General features: G+C 44.1%; 1 protein-coding gene across 2 annotated transcripts in view; it reads left to right on the top strand.

Moving 5' to 3' along the window:
• The window catches only part of LOC126253551 (sphingosine kinase 1-like), a 528,944-nt gene that overhangs the window by 6,533 nt on the left and 505,593 nt on the right, over positions 1-16,818 (top strand). The window lies entirely within an intron of this gene.

The following is a 16,818-nucleotide window of genomic DNA, read 5'->3' as shown; positions in this document are numbered from 1 at the left end:
CTAGGCGACTGCAAAACCATTGCTTGATTTAATGAATCCCGATTCAGTTAGTAAGAGCTACTGACAAAATTCGAGTGTGGCGTAGACCCCACGAAGCCATGGACCCAAGTTGTCAACGAGGCACTTTACAAGCTGGTGGTAGCTTCAAAATGATGTCAGCTGCATTTATATGGAATGTACTGGGTCCTCTGGTCCAACTGAACCAGTTATTAATTGGAAATGGTTATGTTCGGCTACTTGGAGACCATTTGCAGCCATTCGTGGACTTCATGATCCCAAACAATGATGTCATGTTACTGGGCCACAATTGTTCGTGTCTGGTTTGGAGAACATTCTGGAGAATTCGAGCGAATGATTTGGCCACCCAGATCGCTAGACATGAATCCCATCGAACATTTGTATGACATAATCGAGAGGTTAATTCGTGCACAACATCCTGCAACGGGAAGTCTTTCACAGTTATGGACAGCTAAAGAGACAGCACAGCTCAATAGTTCTGCAGAGGACTTCGAATGACTTGTTGAGTCCATGCCACGTCGAGTTCAAGCGCTACACCGGCAAAAGGAGGTCCAACACGATATTAGGAGCTGTGCCACGATTCTCGTCACCTCATTGTATGTAAGCAAAGGATAAAGCTGGCTTTAGAGAGAGATAAAGCACAGTGGACTATTTTCGAGTTGTAAAAGCTACTATGAAGTGAATCAATGAGTGAAGTTTACCGCTTTGTGTGAGATTCATAGATCGTGCAAAGAATTTTGAACTTGTTTTCACAAAATATGTGCTAACAGCCTAATAGACAATACAATGATTTTTGATTACAGCTTCCATAAACTTCACCAGGGATGTGGGAAATTGAGAATTAAAAGAAAAGTCAGGTCTGGAGAAACTGTATCACCATATTTATTTTCAGCAGTCCCAGGGGAAGTTGTCACATCCTTAAAACTGGAAAACGAAGTAGAAATGTCGGTTAATGGAAGACAATTGTGTGTGCCACATTCGTGTTGCTGACGATGTTGTTCTGTTTGCCACTAGTGCAGATGAACTTCAAGGAGGAGTGAAGAAGGTGACAGAGTAATTTTGAAACTAGATCTGAAAATGAAGTATAGTAAGACTAAAATAATGTACATTGACCACATCGAAAAGAAAATACTTCACAGTGAAATCATAGAACTAGTAAAATATTTATAGTTGAGACAATTGAAGACTACACAACGGACATAAAAGTAATGATGGCCTGGAACGCTTCTTAATAAAATACACTACTGGTCATTAAACTTGCTACACCACGAAGATGACGTGCTACAGACGCGAAATTTAACCGACAGGAAGAAGATACTGTGATATGCAAATGATTAGCTTTTCAGAGCATTCACACAAGGTTGGCGCCGTGCTGACAAGAGGAAAGTTTTCAACCGATTTCTCAAACACAAACAGCAGCTGACTAGCGTTGCCTGGTGAAACGTTGTTGTGATGCCTCATGTAAGGAGGAGAAATGCGTACCATCACGTTTCCGACTTTGATAAAGGTCGGATTGTAGCCTATCGCGATTGCGGTTTTACGTATCGCGACATTGCTTCTCGCGTTGCTCGAGATCCAATGACTGTTAGCAGAATATGGAATCGGTGGGTTCAGGAGGGTAATACGGAACGCCGTGCTGGATCCCAACGGCTTCGTATCACTAGCAGTTGAGATGACAGGCATCTTATCCGTATGACTGTAACGGATGGTGCAGCCACGTCTCGATCCCTGAGTCAACAGATGGGGACGTTTGCAAGACGACAACCATCTGCACGAACAGTTCGACGACGTTTGCAGCAGCATGGACTATCAGCTCGGAGACCGTGGCTGCGGTTACCCTTGACGCTGCATCAAAGACAGGAGTGCCTGCGATGATGTACTCAGCGACGAACCTGGGTGCACGAATGGCAAAACGTCATCGGTGGGTTCAGGAGGGTAATATGGAACACTGTGTTGGATCCCAACGGCCTCGTGTCACTAGCAGTCGAGATGACATCCGCATGGCTGTAACGGGTCGTGCAGCCACGTCTCGACCCCTGAGTCAACAGATGGGGACGTTTGCAAGACGACAACCATCTGCACGAACAGTTCGACGACGTTTGCAGCAGCATGGACTATCAGCTCGGAGACCGTGGCTGCGGTTACCCTTGACGCTGCATCAAAGACAGGAGTGCCTGCGATGATGTACTCAACGACGAACCTGGGTGCACGAATGGCGAAACGTCACTTTTTCGGATGAATCCAGATTCTGTTTACAGCATCATGATGATCGCATCCGTGTTTGGCGACATCGCGGTTAACGCACATTGGAAGCGTGTATTCTCCATCGCCATACTGGTGTATCACCCGGCGTGATTGTATGGGGTGCCATTGGATACACGTCTCGGTCACCTCTTGTTCGCATTGACGGCACTTTGAACAGTGGACGTTACATTTCAGATGTGTTACGACACGTGGCTCTACCCTTCATTCGATCCCTGTTAAACTCTACAGTTCAGCAGGATAATGCACGACCGCATGTTGCAGGTCCTGTACGAGCCTTTCTGGATATAGAAAATGTTCGACTGCTGCCCTGGCCAGCACATTCTCCAGATCTTTCACCAATTGAAAACGTCTGGTCAATGGTGACCGAGCAACTGGCTCGTCACAATACGCCAGTCACTCCTCTTGATGAACTGTGATATCGTGTTGAAGCTGCATTTGCAGCTGTACCTGTACACGCCATCCAAGCTCTGTTTGACTCAATGCCCAGGCGTATCAAGGCCGTTATTACGGCCAGAGGTGGTTGTTTTGGGTACAGATTTCTCAGGATATATGCACCCAAATTGCGTGAAAATGTAATCGCATGTCAGTTCTAGTGTAATATATTTGTCCAATGAATACCCGTTTATCATCTGCATTTTAATGGAGAGTAGTGTTTGTTTGGTTTAGGAAGCGAAGCTTCTGACAGCTTTCACCTCCTTTCAGTTACTATAGTGAGACATAAACATTTACTGAAAAATCCATTCAAAAACTGAGGGCTTATTGGCTAGGAACGGAGAGATACATGTGGGGAATTGCTAGGAAAGCCAGGAAAAAAAGGCCAGCGGATAGTCTTAAGAGGAAGGCAGGATTACAATTCAAATAAAATAGAGGTGTTTTGAACATCCAGGCTATTGGATAGTAGCTGGATTAATGAAATACATTGTTAAATTATAAGCGAGAAATTTTGCGCCACCTGGTTATGTCACGCAGGTGTGTTGCTGTTGTGACTGTTTCTGTACTGATCAGAAGGTCACCTCTAACGTTGTTTGTAAACTTTTAGACAGTTGTCGTGAGCGCAGCATGGGGTATAACGCCGCACTCGAATAGACTGCAGCATTTCAGCCGAAAGTAAATCACCAGTAGGGACGCATTGCAGAAGTCTGTGTAACAGTGAAGTGAACATCTGTCATGCCGCGAAGGACAATCTCAACCAATGTTCGGGTCTTCATCATCACATAATGTGAAGAAGGCTTGTCAATCGGGGCTTTGCTCGACATATGCACTGAGATCAAAGTGATGTGGTGCGGACATGGAACTAGTTCGAGTAGGCAGGTAGTGTAAACGACTTACACTACAGGCTCGACAGTTGCACATGATGATAGGTACCTACGACTTTCAAATCAAAGTAACTGTGGGTTGAGTGCTCGAGAACCGAATCTGCCGTTCAAAGAGGCTGCAGGACATCATGTTTCACGTCAAACTCGTAGGAGATGATTGCATCATGTGACTCCCATTCCTAACGACCATGGCGAGCACCACATCGTACAGCACAACACCATGGATTCCGTTGCAGATGAGCAAGAGATCGTGCAAGATGAACACCTCAGAATTGTCACCGGGTGTTGCTTATAGAGGAAACTGTGATTTGTTTGTACCCTGCTAACCACAGACATGTTTGGAGACAACCTGGTAATATAGAACGCCACCGACACTATCCTACATGTGCAACGAGTGACATCTGGGTTGGCATTACATGGGACCACCGTACACCTCTTGTTGTTATTAAGAACAATCTCGCTGCTCTGTGGTGCCGGGATGAAATCCTACAACCAATAGTGGGACTGCATTGCCAACATTTTGGTGAATTTCTTCTTCACAGATTAGAATTCGCATGCTCATCGTGCTCTTCTGGTGAACACGTTCCTTCAGCATTCTAGGATCACCAGAATGGAGTGGCCCGCCTGTTCGCCGGGATGAACCCAATCGAGCATGTGAGGAATCGATTGAAACGAACTGTTTTTGGAAGTTGACAGTGACCACATACTGTGCACATCTTACACAGAATCGCCATTGAAGACTAGCACAATTTGGACTACAGCTGGCTTTATGATCACATCGATGGTATTCCACAACGGATTCAAGTAAGCATCTGAGCAAGAGGACATTCCACCATGTACTGAAGTCACTCGGGTGCTGTAAAAAACCCCCGTGGGAAACAGAAGATTTTGTCGTTACACAAACTTTTTTTTTATGTTCTGGACACAATCCAACTCAGCTCAGGCTGCAAAAATTGTTTTCTGGTTTATGAATTTCGGAATAAACGGTAGATACAAAACTTTTGTTGATGGGTGCAGTAAAGCAGGCAGAATACAGGTGATTTTGGGGTAACTTTAGTACACAGATATGCCACCTCTGGCATCAACAGTCGTTCTGCTTTGACTGAGCATTAGCTCCAACCAGGCTTGCGTGACAAATACGGATATGTCATTCCGTGCTGCTTCAACTCTATGCCAGATTCATCAAGTGGTGGCACGGCAGTCTCATCGCAACCCATAAGCAGATTTTTTAATTCCAATAGCCTTGCATTATCTTGTAAAATGTCACGGAAACCTCGAAGATAGGGCACAGCAAACGGCATTTACACGTCAGAAACGTAACGCCTGTTGTCCACGCTACTGGCTATACAAACCAGAAACGATCATATTGTGTACCCACTGTCACCCCGCACTTCCATGTCATGTTCTCGGCCCGTATTACGAATACGAATTCAGTCCGGCAACGTTCGTTGTTCTCAGAGCCTTCACATTCAGATATGCCTACGCGCAACCAGGACTCATCTGAAAAGACAAGGTGTCATTCCTGTGTCCACTGTTGTCTGTGGGTGCCCCACAGTCGGCTTGCCTTTCTCTGCTGCTGTTGCAGCTCAGGCTGCAACAATAGTCTTAGTGTTGGCAGCCTGTGTTGCTTCTGATGTCGTCGCACTGTCCTGGCATGGCTGTGTGATCCTTCAAGGCCAAGCGGACAATGTCTCGAATTAAGGCGCAAACATAGTAGACCAACGAAGTCCAACCAACGACAGAGCCTGGATTCGGCCGAACTTTGGTCGCCAGTGCATTGGCGTTCGGCTTCTTATCCGCACCAAACGAAGGGCTTGGGGTCAAGAGATTATTTCATGTGGAATCACAGTTGGCTAAGACAACTTTCTACATTCATTCTGTTTGATAATTGTTATAAAGTAGCGTTTTAGTTACAGTTTCATTGGCCAGTATTACGAGAGAAGAAGAGGATTTAGCATTCGTCACATGCGCAGCATATATTTTACTGCAAGAAGCTGGTCATAAGAAAAATAAGAAACGACGGTCGTGTGCGACATCTCTCTTAAAACACAGGGAGCAGTGCGGTGGCACAAAATTGTCTGAGCTTAAAGGTAGTCATGAAACAAACACCCAGTCCCTGTCTTCCACATTCAGAAGCTCCTCAAAATTTTCCAACAGTGAGCATACATGCTATAATTTAAACGTTCTGTAACAACTGCAAAAAGGACATTTCTTGATACCTGAGGAAATTTATCATACAACATCGAAATCGTAAGTGGTCTGTTCTCTCTCACTTTATCAACTTTTGCACCAAATCAACAGTAATGACTGAAGGTCGTCCACTTTGTTCCTCATCGTGCACATTCGTACGGTCATCTTTAAAAGCTCTCATCCATTTCCATACCATCCTATCGCTCATAATGTTTTCGCCATACACTTCACTCATTTGACGATGGAATTTCAGCCGTTTTCACGTCTCTTGTACTAAGAAAACAATTCACAGCACGTACTTCAGTCAACGGGATTCTCAATCGGAGCAGGCATTTCAAATACTCACAAACAAACTTAAACACGTCAAATGACTCGGTAATGGCGTCTGTGGCTTGCCAACAGAGTGCGGTACATGCGACAAATGCCGACCGCGATGCTGCAGCGGCGGAATTTCAAAACGGTACTTATCTTAAAAACACTCCTCGTAGAAGTACTGCATGCGATTGTGCTGAAATGCCAATCATTTACTTATATAAGCATGTAGTCCATTTCATGCCAATTTTGATGTCTTTTATGTACCGCCTTGATGGTGCTGCAATTTTATTTGCAAGCAGTGTAACTACTGCAGATAGATTTTCATAATTTATTCTCTAACAATATAGATTCGCTGTTTTGAACGTAGTCTTTCCAAATGTCAGGAGATACCGCAAATGGTTCATTTAGAATCAAAAACAGGTGCGATAAGTTACAACCTTGCCTTGCACCCTTCTGAACCCTAATTTGTCTTCCTTGATATTTGTTTCATTACACCTACTTGATACTTCCTTCTGAGACGCAGTTTTTTTTTCTTTCCATCTCCCAAGCAAAAGTGAGACTCTGTAGGAGTAAATAACTATCTATATTGAGAAGAATTGTTCTTGTAGTCCCTCTGATTAAACAAAAAACTTCAGAGCTGAAAAGAAAAGCTATGTTTCTGTGCCTTGTGTTTCTCAGCATATGTACTACCTGATCAGAAGTATCCGGAGACGTTAAATGTATTGGACATTAAATGTGTTGTGGCCGTCCTTTGCCTTTATGGTGGCTTGGACTATTCCGAGGACACTTTCAGTGAGATATTTGTTTGTCTGTTGAGGAATGGCAGCCCGTTCTTACTCGAGAACTGAAACTAGGATAGGTAATGATGTTGGACGCTAGCAAAGTCGACGTCCGAAACCATTTGAAAGGCGTTCCATTCAGTTCAGGTGGGGACTGATCAGGCCTCTCCATTACATGCTACTGTTCACAAACTGTCGCCTCACAGATGCTCCTTCAAACGCAGTACACAGTCGATAATTTTTATCTTGGCTGGAGCCGCAGTCACTGTAAATTTTTTGAATAATGCTGCTGCAATTTGACTGTAATAATTTTTATTTTATTGTTATACGGTGCAGATTTCGGGGCGGGCCATTTCTTGGTTCATTGTGCTGGCGTGTTGGACCTTTAGGAGCATTCACGTATTGCTGTTGCAATTTGTAACAATATATATTACTAATCGCCTATATAGTGCACCATGTTCCCCACAGTCGTTCAATGAACAAAGTAAGAGCATATGCGCTATCAGACCAATTGTGTGATTGGATTGAAGAGTTCCTAGATAACAGAACGCAGCATGTCATTCTCACTGGAGAGAAGTCTTCCGAAGTAAGAGTCATTTCAGGTGTGCCGCAGAGGAGTGTCGTAGGGCCGTTGCTATTCACAATATATATAAATGACCTTGTGGATAACATCGGAAGTTCACTGAGGCTTTTTGCGGATGATATCGAGAGGTTGTAACAATGGAAAATTGTACTGAAATGCAGGAGGATCTACAACGAATTGACGCATGGTGCAGGGAATGACAATTGCATCTCGATGTAGACAAGTGTAATGTGCTGCGAATACATAGAAAGAAAGATCCTTTATCATTTAGCTTCAGTATAGCAGGTCAGCAACTGGAAGCAGTTAATTCCATAAACTATCTGGGAGTACGCATTAGGAGTGATTTAAAATGGAATGACCAAATAAAATTAATCGTGGGTAAAGCAGATGCCAGACTGAGATTCATTGGTAGAAGCCTAAGGAAATGCAGTCCGAAAACAAAGGAAGTAGGTTACAGTACACTTGTTCGCCCACTGTTTGAATGCTGCTCGCCGGTGTGGGATCCGTACCGGATAGTGTTGATAGAAGAGATAGAGAAGATCCAACGGCGAGCAGCGCGCTTCGTTACAGGACCATTTAGTAATCGGGAAAGCGTTACGGAGATGATAGATAAACTCCAGTGGAAGACTCTGCAGGAGAGACGCTCAGTAGCTCGGTACGGGCTTTTGGTGAAGTTTCGAGAACATATCTTCACCGAGGAGTCAAGCAGTATATTGCTCCCTCCTACGTATATCTCGCGAAGAGACCATGAGGATAAAATCAGAGAGATTAGAAGCCACACAGAGGAATACCGACAATATTTCTTTCCACGAACAATACGTGAGTGGAATAGACGGGAGAACCGATAGAGGTACTCAAGTACCCTCCGCTACACACCGTCAGGTGGCTTGCGGGGTATGGATGTAGATGGATCTAGATGGAGATGTTTTACACAATTAACTGTATTACAAGATGGAAATTCCATGTTTGTTACACTTCACGATGTTTAAATGTGAACTTTAATAGTGGAGTTCCATGTCTTATACTGTAAACACTCTTATTTATCAGTGTAAGCAAAGATAATCTAATTATAAGGCAAAATAAACGGTTCATCTATCTTGTTCCCTAACACCACAGGTTGCATTGTAAGGACAGTGGTGTCTCTTACGCGATCTTCAGAAGACCGTTTCATCTATGGCTATGCCGGTTGTTGTACAGACACAATAATGCGGCAATGAAAGTCTGCAATATATTTAAGAGTTTTAGAGCTGTTATTACTTTTACTAATGAGATATTTGGCCTATATGACCAGATATGCTTCTTCAACAAGGATTTGTATTTGATATCAGTCTGATCTCTTTTGAGACATAAATAAAGAACCATTGTATTTATGCACTATTTTTCATGGTTGCCCTGTTTCTTGTTTTTGTGATTTATAGTTCTATTGTTTGTTCTAGTTTTTGTACTTAGAAATGGTCTAAGGCCCAAATCTGGATCGTATAAGATTAAAATCAAAAATTTACAGGCGAATGGCGTCAGCTTCATTAAAAGAAAGCAGTACACAGTGCGTTAAATGTTTTCATATCCTTCCGCATTTAGCGTTTTCTAAAGCATAAGAATAACACCCCCATATAACACTACCTTCTTTTTACTTCACTCGTCACACGCCATTATTATCATTATTACTATTGGAACTACACATGATGTCAGATAACGTTCTGTAGCCATTTGCCAAACCCAAACCCTTCTATTGGAATTTCTACATGTTATGGCATGGCTCAACACTCCAAATCATTCGTTTCCAGCCATCTACGATCAAGTGGCGTAGCTCTTTACGCCACCTCAGGTGTCGCATAGCACTGTTCACATGAACATGTGTCTTATGAGGAGCTGCTCGCACATTGCGCCCCATTCTTTTTAAGTGCCTACGCATAATTATTGTGCTAGCTGTACTGCTGATAGTTCTGTGAAATGATTTCATGCGGTTTTTTATAGCCGCCCTCTGTAATAGTAGGAAGCCCCTGTTCGTCAATACACGAGGTCTGTCTGGACACTGCTTGGCTCTGATTGTCCGTTAGCTTCTTTTAATTCAGAGTCACAAAACCAACAGTTGACTTGGGCAGCTTTAGGAAGGGTTGCAATGCCCCCGATGGGTATGATACTCAAGTGACATCCAATTAGTTGTCGACGTTCGAAGTAGGACTGTTGATACTTTTAAAAATGTCGGGAATTCGACATATCGATATTTAAAACATGTCACAGTTGGACCTCGTCATATCGAAAAATTTCTCGATATACGGGGTGTTTATAAATGTATATCGGGGTTTAACGCTTTATAATATTTATTCCATTAAACTTACAGTTATAAATGATATGTCAAATGAAAGAGCAACTCAGTTTTGAGAACTTTTAACATTGCAGCGCGTTAGCAATCGTGAGTCATTTAATGATTATAAAGAATCCGCCTCGATTGCAAATAGAAACCGGATGTTGACCTAGGTTTCGGCGCGGATAACCACTCCTTCTTCGGAACACACTAAACTACAAATTGCCTAAAGAGGAATGGTCTAAAGAACTAATGTTAATGTTGGACCATGCCTCTTTAGGCAGTTTGTAGTTTAGTGTGTTCCGAAGAAGGCGTGTTATCCGCGCCGAAACATAGGTCAACATCCGGTCTATTAGCTTTCAAGTCGGAGTCTTAATAATCATTAAAACAGTTTTATCAAGAACCTCATAAATGTTCAATGTGAGCACCATTTGTCACACGGCACACATCAAGTCTACAGCCGAGTTTGGTGAACCTACCGTAACTGGCACTTCTTACCTTGATACACTAGAGCAATCGCTCTTCCCTCAGTTGGAAGAAGATGAGCCAGAGAACTTCATTTTCCAGCAAGATGGTGCGCCACCTCACTGGCATAGCGAATACGCGATTGGTTGAACTTCACTGTACCCAAGCACTGGATAGGCCGCAAGGGGCCCAATGACAGGGCTTGCTTTGCATGGCCTCCACGTTCACCCGACCTAACGCCATACGATATTTTTTCCTTTGGGGCTTCATCAAGGATCGTGTGTACGCGCCTCTGCTACCAGCAGACCACCTCGAATTAAGAAACCGGATTGAAGCAGCTGTTGCTACAATCACTGAAGACACACTTATCAACGTTTGCGAAGAACTCGGCTATAGACTTGATGTGTGCCGTGTGACAAATGGTGCTCACATTGAACATTTATAAGGTTCTTGGTAAAACTGTTTGAGTTGCTCTTTCTTTTGACATATCATTTATAACTGTAAGTTTAATATAGCAAATATTATAAAGCGTTAAAACCCCGATATTCATTTATAAACACCCTGTATTGACGGAAAACATATCGACGTACCGGCAATATATATATATCGGCTGCACATTGTAAATGTAGAGCTGGTTTTAGTGCCGTTTATTTAAGTATTGATTTAATAATAGATATTCAGTACGTGAACAAGCTAGCAGCCTGCTTATGCCCCTTAGACAAGAATTGAAAGGAAAACTATGCCGTTCACACTTGGCGATAATCACTTTGCTAATGTCGTTCGGTTTCGTCACATACCGAGTTTGTCTGGAACACTTCATGTCGACTTCTCTGTTTTTTTCGTTTCTGCAAACGCCAGCGACCTAGCAGTTGTAGTGTCAGAATGCGCGGTGAAGTTAAACGTTGCAGGTTCTTTTGGTAGCACCGAACGCCGATTACGTCAGCATTTCCCCTCACACGTCTTGTCATTTAGAATTTTTTCATCAGTTTCAGCAGCTGTTTTTGAAGAATGCTGATGTGAAGAAATACCACACTAGTTCTGTTAAAAATTGTTTTTTAATGCAACTGGTGTGCTATTTCTTCTCAGCGGAGATATTGTTATTCCATTCACACGCCACTCCCCCCCCCTCCTCCCCCCCGTGTGCAATGAGACTACTTCTTTAAGTCATCTACACTTGCTTCACACAGTCAAAGAGGAAGACTGGACGTGATGAAGGCTCAAGAAGCAGTAAGACGCCTTCATACAGTGAAAGTGAAATTATGTTCTACTGCAGTTTCAAAAGAGCCACATATATTTATCGAATATTGCGAAAAAAATATAAAAAGTATAAATATCGGCAGTCGAAATTGCCATTTCGATATAGATATATCTGTGGAAAAAATATCGCCGACATACACTACTGGCCATTAAAATTGCTACACGAGGAAGAAATGCAGATGACAATCCGATATTCATTGGACAAATATATTATACTAGAACTGACACGTGATTACATTTTCACGCAATATGGGTGCCTAGATTATGAGAAATCAGTGCCCAGAACAACCACCTCCGGCCGTAATAACGGCCTTTATACTTCTGGGCATTGAGTCAAACAGAGCTTGGATGGCGTGTACAGGTACAGCTGCCCATGCAGCGCCAACACGATACCACAGTTCATCAAGAGTAGTGACTGGCGTATTGTGACGAGCCAGTTGTTCGGCCATCATTGACCAGACGTTTTCAGTTGGTGAGGGATCTGGAGAACGTGCTGGCCAGGGCAGCAGTCGAACATTTTCTGTATCCAGAAAGGCCCGTACAGGACCTGCAACATGCGGTCGTGCATTATCCTGCTGAACTGTAGAGTTTAACAGGAATCGAATGAAGGGTAGAGCCACGTGTCGTAACACATCTGAAATGTAACGTCCACTGTTCAGAGTGCTGTCAATGCGAACAAGAGGTGACAGAGACGTGTAACCAATGGCACCGCATACCATCACGCACGGTGATACGCCAGTATGGCGATGACGAATACAAGCTTCCAATGTGCGTTCACCGCGATGTCGCCAAACACGGATGCGATCATCATGATGCTGTAAACAGAATCTGGATTCATCCGAAAAAGTGACGTTTCGCCATTCGTGCACCCAGGTTCGTCCTTTAGTACATCATCGCAGGCACTCCTGTCTTTGATGCAGCGTCAAGGGTAACCGCAGCCACGGTCTCCGAGCTGATAGTCCATGCTGCTGCAAACGTCGTCGAACTGTTCGTGCAGATGGTTGTTGTCTTGTAAACGTCCCCATATGTTGACTCAGGGATCGAGACGTGGCTGCACGATCCGTTACAGCCATGCGGATAAAGATGCCTGTCATCTCGGCTGCTAGTGATACGAGGCCGTTGGGATCCAGCACGGCGTTCCGTATTACCCTCCTGAACCCACCGATTCCATATTCTGCTAACGGTCATAGGATGTCGACCAACGCGAGCAGCAATGTCGCGATGCGATAAACCGCAATCGCGATAGGCTACAATCCGACCTTTATCAAAGTCGGTAACGTGATGGTACGCACTCCTCCTCTTTACACGAGGCATCACAAAAGCGTTTCACCAGGCAACGCCTGTCAACTGCTGTTTGTGTTTGAGAAATCGGTTGGAAACTTTCCTCATGTCAGCACGTTGTAGGTGTCGCCACCAGCGCCAACCTTGTGTGAATGCTCTGAAAAGCTAATCATTTGCATATCACAGCATCTTCTTCCTGTCGGTTAAATTTCGCGTCTGTAGCACGTCATCTTCGTGGTGTAGCAATTTTAATGTCCAGTAGTGTATATCGGTACCTGTTGGGAAATGTATCGATGTTCTATCGACAGGCCTAGTTCGAAGTCACTGATTTCTCCAACCGATACATTCTGTTACTGCTGCTCTACTGACAACACAGTATTCGTTGCCTCCTTTAATACTGGGGTCTGCCTCTCGTGACATGTAGTGGTCCGTTCTGCATTGCATAGTGGTGTCTGGATATTTTTGACGAGATAACATAGCGGCCGTTCCATGTGGGTGTATGTTGGTCAGAACAAAGTCTGCCCTGGTATTCTTGGTTATGGGAGTACGCGCTGACCCAGTTCATTTTAAAAATAACCTGCATGCGGAAGGCAGCGCGCACTCCGGAATAGATTGAGTCAAGTCAACAGCTGAGCCAGTGCCACACTGCAGTCGCAAGCGTCACGTGGCAATCCGGACCTTATCCGCTTGAGCAGCTGCAGCAGCTGCGCGCGGTAATCGGCGAGTATAAACACTGCTGGGTGTTTACGAAGTAATTTATGACACACGCCTAGAACCTCATTATCTTGTACACGCCTTCGTGCCAAGATTTCTTAAAACCTGGAAATACAATACTGTTGCCCAAGCTGACAGTTGGCAACAAGACATCACCGAGTGAAAGTGAGAAAGGACGATCGAAAAACGGGGAAGCGTGGTGAAGAATCCCTTTAATTTGTTATGGGGAGGGGGAAGGGGGGTGGAAGGGGAGGAAATAGGCTATTTTCTTATTACGTTTCGTCCATTCGCACTTGCTAATTGTTGTAATTTAGTTGCTGTCATTTCGAAGCAATTGTGGCTCCATCTTTAGGCAGTTCACTACAACTCTATCCTACGAATGTATCCCAGGACACTGTCTTGTAGTGGTATAGTATAGCAGTAGTAGTACTATACTCTATCGTAAGTTTAACACGGAAATACACGTTGTACCTGATGGCTCAACACAAAAGTTTTTTTCTCAAGTACAGATAGTGTTGAGGATCAGTGGACAAAGCTCAAAACCCTCGTACAATATGCGTTAGATGAGTATGTGCCAATCAAGATCGTAAGAGATGGAAAAGAGCCACCGTGGTACAACAACCGAGTTAGAAAACTGCTGCCGGCCGCGGTGGTCTAGCGGTTCTAGGCGCTCAGTCCGGAGCCGCGCGACTGCTACGGTCGCAGGTTCGAATCCTGCCTCGGGCATGGATGTGTGTGATGTCCTTAGGTTAGTTAGGTTTAAGTAGTTCTAAGTTCTAGGGGACTGATGACCTCAGAAGTTTAGTCCCATAGTGCTCAGAGCCATTTGAACCATTTTTTAGAAAACTGCTGCGGAAGCAAAGGGAACTTCACAGCAAACATAAACATAGCCAAAGCCTTGCAGACAAACAAAAAAATTACGCGAAGCGAAATGTAGTGTGAGGAGGGCTATGCGAGAGGCGTTCAATGAATTCGAAAGTAAAGTTCTATGTACTGACTTGGCAGAAAATCCTAAGAAATTTTGGTCTTATGTCAAAGCGGTAGGTGGATCAAAACAAAATGTCCAGACACTCTGTGACCAAAATGGTACTGAAGCAGAGGATGACAAACTAAAGGCCGAAATACTAAATGTCTTTTTCCAAAGCTGTTTCACAGAGGAAGACTGCACTGTAGTTCCTTCTCTAGATTGTCGCACAGATGACAAAATGGTAGACATCTAAATAGACGACAGAGGAATAGAGAAACAATTAAAATCGCTCAAAAGAGGAAAGGCCGCTGGACCTGATGAGATACCAGTTCGATTTTACACAGAGTACGTGAAGGAACTTGTCTCCCTTCTTGCAGCGGTGTACCGTAGGTCTCCAGAAGAGCGTAACGTTCCAAAGGATTGGAAAAGGGCACAGGTCATCCCCGTTTTCAAGAAGGGACGTCGAACAGATGTGCAGAACTATAGACCTATATTTCTGACGTCGATCAGTTGTAGAATTTTGGAACACGTATTATGTTCGAGTATAATGACTTTTCTGGAAACTAGGAATCTACTCTGTAGTAATCAGCATGGCTTTCGAAAAAGACGATCGTGTGAAACCCAGCTCGCGCTATTCGTCCACGAGACTCAGAGGGCCATAGACACGGGTTCACAGGTAGATGCCGTGTTTCTTGACTTTCGCAAGGCGTTCGATACAGTTCCCCACAGTCGTTTAATGAACAAAGTAAGAGCATATGGACTATCAGACCAATTGTGTGATTGGATTGAAGAGTTCCTAGATAACAGAACGCAGCATGTCATTCTCAATGGAGAGAAGTCTTTCGAAGTAAGAGTGATTTCAGGTGTGCCGCAGGGGAGTGTCGTAGGACCGTTTCTATTCACAATATACATAAATGACCTTGTGGATGACATCGGAAGTTCACTGAGGCTTTTTGCGGATGATGCTGTGGTACATCGAGAGGTTGTAACAATGGAAAATTGTACTGAAATGCAGGAGGATCTGCAGCGAATTGACGCATGGTGCAGGGAATGGCAATTGAATCTCAATCTACACAAGTGTAAGGAAGAAAGATCATTTATCTACAATACAGCAGGTCAGCAGCTGGAAGCAGTGAATTCCATAAATTATCTGGGAGTACGCATTAGGAGTGATTTAAAATGGAATGATCATATGAAGTTGATTGTCGGTAAAGCAGATGCCAGACTGAGATACATTGGAAGAATCCTAAGGAAATGGAATCCGAAAACAAAGGAAGTAGGTTACAGTACGTTTGTTCGCCCACTGCTTGAATACTGCTCAGCAGTGTGGGATCCGTACCAGATAGGGTTGATAGAAGAGATAGAGAAGATCCAACGGAGAGCAGCGCGCTTCGTTACAGGATCATTTAGTAATCGCGAAAGCGTTACGGAGATGATAGATAAACTCCAGTGGAAGACTCTGCAGGAGAGACGCTCAGTAGCTCGGTACGGGCTTTTGGTGAAGTTTCGAGAACATACCTTCACCGAGGAGTCAAGCAGTATATTGCTCCCTCCTACGTATATTTCGCGAAGAGACCACGAGGATAAAATCAGAGAGATTAGAGCCCACACAGAGGCATACCGACAATCCTCTTTCTACGAACAATACGAGACTGGAATGGAAGGGAGAACCGGTAGAGGTACTCAAGGTACCCTCCGCCACACACCGTCAGGTGGCTTGCGGATTATGGATGTAGATGTAGATACATTCTTCATGTTTGTTGTTACTTTGTTGGGATCTCCTTCCCACATAGTTTAACGGCGCCCTATCGGTACGGTTGCGCTGCAACTCGCACATGGCCTTCCAGCTTTTTTAACCTTCGTCTGCGCTGACCATCTATACTTTGTTCATCGGAAGAATAAACATGATGTAAACAATACAGTTGTAGTCTTCCTCGTTTGCTGAGATCTCATTGGATTTCCGTTCATGTGGAACGGAAGCCAAGCTGTCTAGAGTACAGTTAAGTACGATAATACCGATACGTTTTATGCTGGCGTTACACGCACATCAACTGAGAGATAATACGGGACAAAGCTTTACAGGCGCGCTTAACTTGGACAGCACAGGTCAGCCAGATGGTCCAACCAACCTACAGTGATGTAAGCAGCTGCAGTTAAGACGTAAAAAGAGGCGAGCAGAGAAACAATATAGCTTCGAACATCATTTAACTTATAAACAGAATTAAATAATGTTCGGCAAAATTCTAGAACGCTTCTTAGGGTGCCGTCACATTGGCTCCGATATCGGTAAAGTCCGCCGACGACAGACATCGGCCGGAGACGGCCGATTTTTTCAAATCAGTACGCAACGACATGCGCGGGCA

This window comes from Schistocerca nitens, chromosome 4 (genome assembly GCF_023898315.1).
Source record: "Schistocerca nitens isolate TAMUIC-IGC-003100 chromosome 4, iqSchNite1.1, whole genome shotgun sequence".
NCBI classification, from domain to species: Eukaryota; Metazoa; Arthropoda; class Insecta; order Orthoptera; family Acrididae; genus Schistocerca; species Schistocerca nitens.
Note: the sequence above shows the minus strand (reverse complement) of the source record. Positions and strands in the feature narration are given on the sequence as shown.